Here is an 11,331-nt window from a genome sequence, read left to right as displayed (position 1 = left end):
CCGTTACTACAAAATAACCGCCGACGACTTTCTTATCCGTTGAATCTGTCCACATACGAGTTATCAGCGAAAGTGGACCTGTCACAGGAATACCGTCTTCCAGGGGTTACCACACAACATACCCAGGCAAGGGTTAACACAAGATATTCCAAAACTCACACCTATGGATTATACGAAGTGACAGCCACACACATTCGTTGTGGTTCCGTGTACCGATGATCAACCCACTCTTGTGGGCATAGGAGAGTTCCAAGCCTCAGCTGCGACTAACTGAAGCTATCAGCTTTTCCAGTCTCTCTCTGTCTCTTTAGACTGGCCTGTCTGCAGATCGCTCTCTCTCTCTTGTGGTTCAGTCCACAGTCAGCGCTGTCAGCCTGTGACTGACGTCATAGTCCCGCCTCCTTGGAGTCTGAGATTCCTCTGATCATCGACACTGTTCAGGGTTTTTCATTTAACAGTGTACTGTCTCATACATTCGACCTACCGAGCTGCCAAGATGATCATCACTAATCAAATCTCACTGAGATTTCTCAGGTCCTGTTGAATTTATTGCCAAGTGCACAAGTACGGGAAGGTACAGGTACAGAGAAACACTGACTTGTGGCAGCATCACAGGCAAGTACATTCAGATAACACACGGAACACAAATTATACGATTCTCTGTCAGTCACAATCTGTAAATATGTTTTAAGTCATTAACGATATATAAAATACATTTTGTCATGATCAATATTAAAATGTGCATTTTGTGTCAACAACAGACTTGGAAATGTTGAATTTGATACCTGTCTCCATTCCTTCTCTAATCCACAACCAGCTCCTGTGTTTTTGTCACAATGAGGGAGAGGTTGTTTTCTTGACACCACTGTGTCGGGGTGATGACTTCTTCTCTGTCGGCTGCCTCGTTATTATTTGAGATTAGGACAGTCAGTGTAGTGTCGTCAGCAAATTTAATTAACAGATTGGAGCTGTGGGTGGCGACACAAGTCATGGGTGCACAGAGAGTAAAGGAGGGGGCCAAAGTGACAACCCTGTGGGGTATGTGTGCTGAGGGTCAGAGAGACAGAGGTGAGGGAGCCCACACTTACCACCTGCCGGCGATCTGACAGGAAGTCCAGGATCCAGCGACACAAGGCAGGGTGAAGGCCGAGGTCTCTGAGCTTCTTGTCGATACGTCACGCCTTCGTATGGCTACTGCTCTGCCCATGACTGCAAGGAACTGCAGAGAACATCAGAGAAACAAGCCTCCCCTCCATGGACTCTTCCTACACTTCCCCTGCCTCGGAAAAGCAGGACATGTACTCAAAGATCCTCACAACCTGGACATTCTTGCTGCAAACCCGCTCCCCCATCGGGGAAGAGATACAAAAGCCTTAAAGCGCGAACCACCCGGCTCAAGGACGGCTTCCTGTCTGTGGTTATAAGCCAAATGAATGATAAAATGGTCTCGGCCTCACAATGTAACTCGACGTGACCCTGCACCATATGTCTATCTGCACTGCACTTTCTCTGCAGCCATAATGCTTTGTTACAGTTATTGTTCTGTCGTATATCAGCTCAATGTACTGTTGTAATGTATCGATCTGTGGATGGTACGTCAGGCAAGATTTTCACTGTAGCTCAGTACGTGATGATAATAAACAAATTCCCTATTTTAATTATGTGGAAATATTAGACAGACTGAGCTTCTGTTCTGGATCCACAGAAGGAAACTGAACTGTTGTCATTTCTGAGGAATGCAAATAAATAGTAAAGGCTTCAATCTCACATTACGATCTGCGGTAACTGGGATCAGGTGACCGGTGGTGGGTCTCCCATATCAATATCAGAATCAGGTTTAATAGCACCGGCATATGTCATGAAATTCGTTGTCTCTGCGGCAGCAGTAGAACCCAATTCATAACCATAGATTTTAACAATTGTGATTTAATATAATATAAATATTACATAGTTAAATTATATAAATAGTACAACATGAAAAAACGATGTAATAAACTATTTTAAATGTGTGGATCTATTTGACTGACCGGGTTGTTGCTTTGGAAGTAGTGGAGTGAAGCTTAACTGAACTGCACACATTTATGAGAAGATCAGAGAAATAGAAAAGGCTAAATTCTCACATAAATGGGTCAGACACCCAGAAACATTGGCTGCACTTCAGCAGGTAAAAACAGTGGAATGAAACATGCTGAAAATATTGCAGAGAAAAAAACATATTGCCCACCACAACGAGAGGAAGTGACAGATCCGGATCTCACTGCCTTGTCTGAACGGGGAAAGATGAAGCTACACGTACACGTAGAGCAGTGACCCGCAGATGCTGCAGATCTGCAGAGAAACGTGAACAGGAAACGGGAACACGTGACCGCTTCGGTCTTCCACCCCAGACAGATGCCCAGTTACCCACTACTCCGTGGAAAGAAGCAAACTTGCCGCTCACATCTCCTCTCACCTTAAATGTATTAGACATTTCAACCCCCAGGAAAAATATATCGTCTGTCCACTCTATCTATTCCTCTCGTAATCTTATAAACGTCCATCCAGTCTCTCCCCAGCCTGCGCCGCTCTGGAGAAAACAACACAAGTTTGTCCAGCCTCTCGTTATAGCTCATGCCCTCTAATCCAGGCAGTGTCCTGGTAAACCTCTTCTGCGCCCTATTCAAAGTCCCGACATCCTTCCGAGAACGGGGGCGACCAGAACTGTATGAAACACTCCAGATGTGGTCTAACTAGTTTTATAAAACTGTTGTTACGAACTGTGACGTTTTAGAAACGAACCAACAACAATAGAGTTCACACTGGAGTCTGGTTTTGATGTTAAAACCACTTTCTTTATTAGTGTCTACTTATAAAATAGTAACTTAACGAAATAAAGGAAAGTTTACAGTGTTAAGTGTATATATGTGTAAATATAACTCCCAGACCACCGAGCGTGAGGGAACAAAGCTCAGAGTCTTGAGATGGTAAAGTAGGAAAGTTCAGTAATCCACGGAATAAATGATGGGAGAGAGATATTTGTGATCCAGGGTGAAACGTAGAGGAAAAAGCCGTTACATCAAAATAACCGTCGACGAAGTTCTTATCCGTTGAATCCGTCCAAATACGAGTTATCAGCGAAAGTGGCCTGTCACAGGAATATCGTCTTCCAGGGGTTACCACACAACATACCCAGGCAAGGGTTAACACATGATATTCCAAAATCCACTCCTATGGATTATACGAAGTGACAGCCACACACGTTCGTTGTGGTTCCGTGTACCGATGATCAACCCACTCTTGTGGGCATAGGAGAGTTCCAAGCCTCAGCTGCGACTAACTGAAGCTATCAGCGTTAACAGTCTCTCTCTCTCTCTTTAGACTGGCCGACTGCCTGTCTGCAGATCGCTCTCTCTCTCTCTTATGGTTCAGTCCACAGTCAGCGCTGTCGGCCTGTGACTGACGTCATAGTCCCGCCTCCTCACGCCGGCGCTCTTAAAGAAACAGTCACAGTACGACCGCAGGCTCGTAACAGCCGCAACATAACTTCCCGACTTTTGAACTCAATGCTTCAACTAATAAAGACAACCATGCCATTTGCCTTCTTAACCACCCGATCAATCTGTGCAGTCTCTTTCAGGGAGCGATGAACTTGGAGTCTAAGATCCCTCTGATCATCAACACTGTTCAGGGTTTTGCATTTAACAGTGTACTGTCTCATACATTCCACCTACCGAGCTGCCAAGATGATCATCACTAACCAAATCTCACTGAGATTTCTCAGGTCCTGTTGAATTTATTGCCAAGTGCACAAGTACGGGAAGGTAGAGGTACAGAGAAACACTGACTTGTGGCAGCATCACAGGCAAGTACATTCAGATAACACACGGAACACAATTTATACGACTCTCTGTCAGTAACAAACTATAAATATGTTTTATGTCATTAACAATATATAAAATACATTGTGTCATGATCAATATCAAAATGTGCATTTTGTGTCAATAACAGACTTGGAAATGTTGAATTTGGTCCCTGTCTCCATTCCCCCTATAATCCACAACCAGCTCCTTTGTTTTTGTCACAATGAGGGAGAGGTTGTTTTTTTGACCCCACTGTGTCGGGTGATGACTTCTTCTCTATACGCTGCCTCGTTATTGTTTGGGATTCGGTCGATCAATGTAGTGCCGTCAGCAAATCTAATTAGCAGATTGGAACCCGCCACTGCAGCCCCACAGTGCACTATGTACTGATTGTAAAGCTACGGAATTGCATGTGAATAGCCTCCCCTCCCCCAACTCCACTCTTTCTGCGTCACCGGCAGACTGGGACATCTCACATCTCGCTGCCTCCGCCAGGACATTAAACTGTGAACAACTGTGGTCAGGGACTGACCTCTGGGGTACTCCAAACGCTACCTCCTTCCAGTCTGAAAACGACCCACTCATCCAGACACACACCACCGGCAATTTATCGATCTCCAACGAAAAAGCCTAATCACCTACTCCTGAGCTTCAGTACCATTGCTAACTCTGACTTTACCACCGTCAAATGCCAGGAGGAACATAATAATCTGAAAGTCTCTAGTCGCAGCCGTGTAAATAAAATGTGATCTCAGTAGGTGTGTGGCGCATGCTCAGAATGCGAAGGAGACAGACAAACTGAGCCAAGTCACAGACTGATAAAGGGGAGGAGTGATCCATTTTGATACAGAGAGGGAAGCAGAGAGTTTGATATTGTGCCTGATGCAGGAACTGTGGGCAGTTAGAAAATGAAATCTTGTTCCTCTAAATTGTTTTGAGATGTGACAGTGGTTTAATCAGAAGGCACCATGGAGACTAAAATTATTTCAGTTGAAATGTTGTCCTTCACCCGCTGACGTGCTTTGTAAACTTTTAACAGTGTAGAAAATTAAAACGATTTGTGTATGGGAATCTCGAACACAACAGCACGTTAGTTCCGCTCTATCTGTCAGTTCACCAGCGCTTGAACACAAAGTACACTGCAGGTGCTGTGGTCAAAGCAACACGTACAAAACGCTGGAGGAACTCAACAGGTCGGGCAGCATCCGTGTAAATGAGCAGTCAACGTTTCGGGCCGAGACCGAAGACCGAGATCTACAGCTTCGCACTGGGAGGCGGCCGTTCACCTGCTCCGTGTGTGCGAAGAGACTCATTCAGTTAACTCACCTTGTGATGCTCCGGTGAGTTCACAATAAATAGAGGCCACATTTCTGTCCGGAGTGAGCAAAGAGTTTTACTCAATCATCCCAGCTGCTGCAACACCAGCAACTTCACATCAGGGAGGAAGTTCAAATCAGCTCCGTGTTAAATGTTTAACCATCACGGTGACTGAAGGCAGCTGCAGGTTCATGAGGGACTGTTACTGTCAGATTCTGCAGTTCTTGCGGCTGCTCATCGCACCCAGGACTGAACCCTGGTCACTGAGCATTGGAGGAGTCTGTTCTGCTGATGTTAGCTTTAAACTAGACTGGTGTTTAATATTGTGGATCTGTGAAAGATAAATCAGTTCTGTATGAAATCCCATGTGTCAGGTACTTACTGTCTCTACCACACTGACTGTGCACACTAGACAGGCCACTCGGCCCATCTGGTCCCTGCCCATGTTTCTGTTCCATATCAGTATATGAAAATCTACCCCTGCCGTTCCCCTCTCACCCTCCCTGTGATGACAGGTTGCAACTAGTCACCACTCCGTGGGACGGGAGATTTCCCTTGAATTTCATAGAATCACAGAAACCTACAACATATTACCGATGCTTTGGCCCACAATGTTGTACCGACCATGTAACTTACTCTAGAAACTGCTTAGAATTACCCTACCACATAGCCCTCTATTTTCCTAAGCTCCATGTACCTATCTAAGAGTCTCTTAAAAGACCCTATTGTATCCGCCTCTATCACTGTCGCTGGCGGTGCATTCCACTCACGCACCACTCTGCTTAAAAAACTGAGCTCTGACATCTCCTCTGTATCTACTTCCAAGCAGCTTAAACCTATTCCCCCTCGTGTTAGCCGTTTCAGCCCTGGGAAAAAGCCTCTGACTATCCACACGACCAATGCCTCTCACCATCTTATACACCTGCATGAATTCCCTGCATGGTTTTCTCCGGGCTGAATAAGACGATGAGCTCACTGTGGTTGTGACGTTCTTCAGGGCTCCGGACGAAGTTGGTTAAACTCCTTCTTCCCTGCTCTTTTCAACGTTTTGGGTCATTTTCACCAATTTTAAAGGACTGTGCCTCAGGCAGCTGGGTTGTTGCAATTGTTACGTACCAGCAGCAATAAATCACTAATGGAGTCTGGTTTCGATGTCAAAACCACTATCTTCATTAGTATTGTGACGGGGTCCTGAATTACCCCTATGAACTGTGTTTTTGAAAAGAGAGAGGGAGATGTTCAACACAGGACACCTTGTTAGAGGGAGGGAGAGCTTCTGTGTTCTTACAGAGAGAGAAGGGAGGAACTGTTTGATGGACAGCTGGGGCTCAGCACGGTGAGATAAGTAGGAGGTCCGCTGATAGACCTCCAGACACATGGTTTTGGACACTGAATGATCTTTGTTGTGTCCACAGAAAAAGGTGGGCTTTGGAAGATCGATCAGGAGCATCGATCAGCGGCTCTCGCAGTGTGAAAAGGCTGTGACTGGTGGGGAGTTATTCGTGTGCCCATCCCACGCCTGGGTTAATAACTCCACCACAGAAGAACGGTCCCGTTTGTAGTGTCACAGTCGGTGACTTCCAAAGGATTTCGGAGGACGACGGGACTATCGACGGCGTCAGCTTACCTGAAGACTCAAAACACTCCCTCTCTCTCTCTCCATCACTACACGACTCAATCCCACGAACTGAACCGAACTTCACTCATCACTGTAAGACGGTATCCATTCACCCCGAGGCGTGAAGAAGCTTGGCTTTCCTATTTCCACACACACAAACACACACACACACACACACACACACACACACACACACACACACACACGATCATTGCTAACCTGTTTGATATATCTGCATTTATCTTGCTGTATCGCGTAGTTACTAATAAATAGCATTAGTTTATAGCAACACCAGACTCCACGATGTTTTCTATTTCTGCTGGTTCTTTGACCCGTCACGGGGTACGTAACAGTTTCCACTCCAAATATAAAAGATTAAATGAAATAAACAGAAGTTAACAGTGTTATGCGTATATATAGCTCCCAAACTATCAATCTTGGGAAACAATGCTTAAAGTCTTCAGACGGTAAAGTGGAAAAGTTCAGTAATCCACGGAATAAGTGAGTGAGAGGAGAGATTTGTAAATCCACACGAACTTGTGGAGAGAAGGCAATTACGAAGAATTCCACACACATTCCACGCTGGGTAAACGAAATAACAGCCGCCGAAGATCTTATCCGTCGATTAGTTCCGAAATCCACTTAGAAATATCACCAGGTGACAGTGACAGGAATATCGTCTTCAAGTGGTTACCACAGAACACCCCGATTCCGGGTAAGGGTCAACAAAAGTTGGACACTCCAGCAAATCCACACATATGGATGATACGAAGTGACAGTCACACATCCGTTGTGCACTGCGTGCCGATGATCAGATCAACCCAACCTTTTGGGCATGGAAGAGTTGCAGCCTGTGGCAGTCACACGCTGAAGTTCCAACAGCTTGTCTCCCTCTCCCTCTCCCGCTCCCTCAGGCTGCCGCAGCTTGTGTCTGACGTCACAGCCCCGCCTCACTCAGGCACTTAAAGCGACACTCACAGTAAGCGAACCTGCGGTCTCGTAACACAAAGCACCTCTAAAGTCTGACAGCAGACTAGCGAGTGAATCTTCGATGGTGCAGAGTCAGAAACCGAAGATTTGCCAGCCTGAGTCAGGGCTTTGGGGCTCCAGACAGAGATGGGGTCTAGAGTTTACGAGGAGGAGGAGGAATCAGACCAGCAGGATATGGCTACAAAAGAAAGATCAGAAACATTTGGAAACTGGTTGACCAGAAAAAAAGGTGGTTAATTTCTGCAAAATACTAGTGGAAATGAACAGATCAGGCAGAAATTTTGGAGAGGAATAAATAGAAAACGTTTAGGCAGAGCCTCTTCAGCATGCCTAGCCTGTGTACTCCGCTGCTTAGTTGCTCTCTGAATTACAGAGTTCCTCCAGCGTTTTGTGTCTGTGCGTCTCTGTATTTCCAGCAACTGCAGAATCTCCTGTGTTTTATATCTGCATTTTACTTTGGCGTTAGATACACGTTGATATCGAGTATATTGCTTATGGGAGCCGCTTTCTGTGTTAAAACAGCTGCAGATTTTTTTTTAATGATAAAAAAAATGCGGTATGGACATTGAACCGGTGCTTGCAGAAATGTTTAATGGTATCGTGGTTACCCATAGGGCCATGCGTTAAGAATTTCGCCGGCGCTGAAGCGCCAATGAACTGCGCAGGCGTCAGACTGAGGACGTCCCTGAGTTTCACGCCTGCGCGCAGTACACAGAAGGCTTTCAAACTGTCGGTTGCAGGTAAGAGCGATTCTCCGTGTTTTTATCTTAAACACCGACTTCGGGATAATTCCTTTGAATTTCTGACACCGTGACCAGCAATCCCGGGACAGTCCTGCCCTCTTCCCTCTCTCTCAGGCCCACGATCTGTACACGGACCCCGGGGAGCTTCCGGTTGACGAGGGAAAGGGAACCGATGGATCTCTCAGACAGAGCTGAGCTCCAGCTATCTAAATGAAAGGATTAGGAACTCGGAGAAAGGGAACAAAATCTTTTACATCAGCAGTTGAGAAAATCGGCATTAGTACTCTTTTCCATAGATGCTGCCTGGCCTGCTGAACTCCTCCAGTATTTTGTGTGTGTTGCTTCCTCTACCTCCTCTTGCTCTGGACTTTTCTACCGGTGAGAACATGTTTTCTCCCATTCTCTCTGGGTACGTAATGATATCAAACACCTTTGCCCTGGGCAACAAGTAGCTTTCACATCACAAATGTGCCAGACTCCAGTGAGACAGACTACTGCCCTTCCCTTCATATACATTGGCATTGCATTCACTGAGTTCACCACCGTCAGTCATTGGGGGAGGGTTCAGGGGGAATATTTATGTAGAATACAGAAACTAGTGATGCCTGTTTGCATTTTGGTGATGCAAAAGTTGTTGGAGAATTTGCAAGTGGGAAGAAGTGGAGTGATATTTGGAAATCTGACTTTTTAAAGCATAATTTAGCAAGCAAACCACATATGGACAATGTGCAAAAGCTTTGGTGAGAAAATCTTCAATTTCCTGTTAGAGGCCTGCTACATAGGTTGCGTGAGAGTGCAGATGAACTCGATCAAACCCAGAGGAGATCAAAGTTCCTATTGACAGTGATTTGCTAGCTGTGAAAATGAATACCTCTCTATATAAAATTCACTGTGCACATATTGTCACTGGGTAAAAAATGCACAGTACAAGATTTATCTGCACAGTAGTTATTACAAATTAGAGGGGAGATTATTACAAATTAGAGGGGTATTGGAGGGAAGGAGGGGAGACCTCCAGTGTCCCTGATGCCCTCACCTACAAGATGTGCATCCAGCTGCAGCTTGTAACCCTGCACTTCAATGAGCTGGAACTCGAAATGGGTGAATTCCAGATCATCCAGCAGTTGGAGGGGGTGATAGATATGACATGAAGAGAGGTGAGTTACACCCAAGGTGCAGGACACATGAAACTGGGTGAGAATCAGGAAGGGGAATGAGGTTAAATATCCATCGCAGAGTACACTTGTGGCCATTTCACACAACAACTGGTGGACCACTTTAGAAGCTGTTGGGGGAAATTACCTGGCAGAGGAAAGTCAAAAGGCTGATAGGGGATTTGTTAGTTAGAGGAACAGAACAAGAGGGGATGAATATCCTAGTGGGAAGGCTTGCTAGTCGTAGTGAACAGGGGAGGGGGTGATGTGGTTAAAATAAGTTGTAGGGGGAATGGGAGCCAGAATGACAGAGAGGGTGAATTGAATTGACTTTATTAGATACATACTTCATAAACATGAGGAGTAGAAATATTTTCCTTACATCTCCATCTAAATGTGCAATGTGTAATTTATAGTAATTTATAATAGATAGTTTGTACATAGTACAGTCAATATAACATCGAAATGCAATTGTATCAGCATGAATTAATCAGTCTGATGGCCTGGTGGAAGATGATGTCCCGGAGCCTGTTGCTCCTTTTGCTGTGGTACCGTTTCCTGGATGGTAACAGCAGGAACAGTTTGTGGATGGGGTGAATTGGGCCTGTTTGTCCCTGATATTCGTTGGGCCCTTTTTACACACCTGTCCGTGTAAATGTACTGAATCGTGGAAAGTAGATTGTGCAATGTATAATTTCCTTGTTTATATTTAGAGACATTTTTTGGTGTATAAAATGATGAGGGGTATTGAGCGTGTGAGTGGCCAGAGGAGTGTTTTTTTTCCCAGGGTTGAAATGGTTAATGCCGCTTTTCCACACTCCCATAGACCCTTTGTCCATCTCCTGAGTAAATAGATAATGGAAAAATATTTAAGATCTCCCCCATCTGCTTTGTTTCCACACGTGGATTGCCATTCTGGTCTTCCAGAGGACCAACTTTGTGCCTTGCAATCCTTTTGCTCTTAATCTATCACTAGAATCCCTGAGGATTATCCTTCACCTTTTCTGTGACAGCAACCTCATGCCATCTTTTAGCCATCCTAATTTATTTTTATATGTTCTCTTTCTTTTCTGATACTCCATAAGAAACGGACTGCCTATCCCTGTTATGCAATTCCATTTTGTGCTTTACCAGGGTCTCAATATCTCTGGCAATCCAAGTTTCCCTACAGGTTCGATCTTTACCTTTTATTCTGACAGACCCGCTCTGTACTTTCAAAATTTCGCTTTGAAGGCCTCCCATTTACCAAGCACACCTTTGCCATAAAGCAGCCTGTCCCAGTCCACAGTTGCCAGATCCTAGTGTCATAATTCCAGGTGTTGATCCATGCCCTGAACACATCCGCCTTTCCAACGCTGCTCCTTGTATTGAAATATACAGGGCTCAGCATATTCACTGCACCATGCTCAACGTTTTCATTCCTGACTTTGTCTGAGGCCTGATCAACAACTGTCTCCACAATCCCTCCACTACTTGTTCTGTTATTCAGGCTCCCATTCCCTCTGCAACTTTAGTTTAACCCTCCTTACCCCCACCTCCCACCATGCAGATCTATCACTCCTTTGGCTTTCCTCTCCCAGATCAATAAAAAGGAGGTGCATACCAGGTACAGGCAGATAGGAACAAATGAGGTACTTATGAAATACAGGAAATTCAAGTGAACACTTATG

The 11,331-nt window shown here is 45.2% G+C and overlaps 1 protein-coding gene across 1 annotated transcript in view; it reads left to right on the top strand.

The window, feature by feature from the left end:
• Nucleotides 1-11,331, top strand: part of LOC140720808 (uncharacterized) — a 290,042-nt gene that overhangs the window by 78,227 nt on the left and 200,484 nt on the right. The gene's annotated exons all lie outside the window — the stretch shown is intronic.

The sequence above is a fragment of the Hemitrygon akajei genome, unplaced genomic scaffold (genome assembly GCF_048418815.1).
Source record: "Hemitrygon akajei unplaced genomic scaffold, sHemAka1.3 Scf000047, whole genome shotgun sequence".
Lineage (NCBI taxonomy): Eukaryota > Metazoa > Chordata > Chondrichthyes > Myliobatiformes > Dasyatidae > Hemitrygon > Hemitrygon akajei.
Note: the sequence above shows the minus strand (reverse complement) of the source record. Positions and strands in the feature narration are given on the sequence as shown.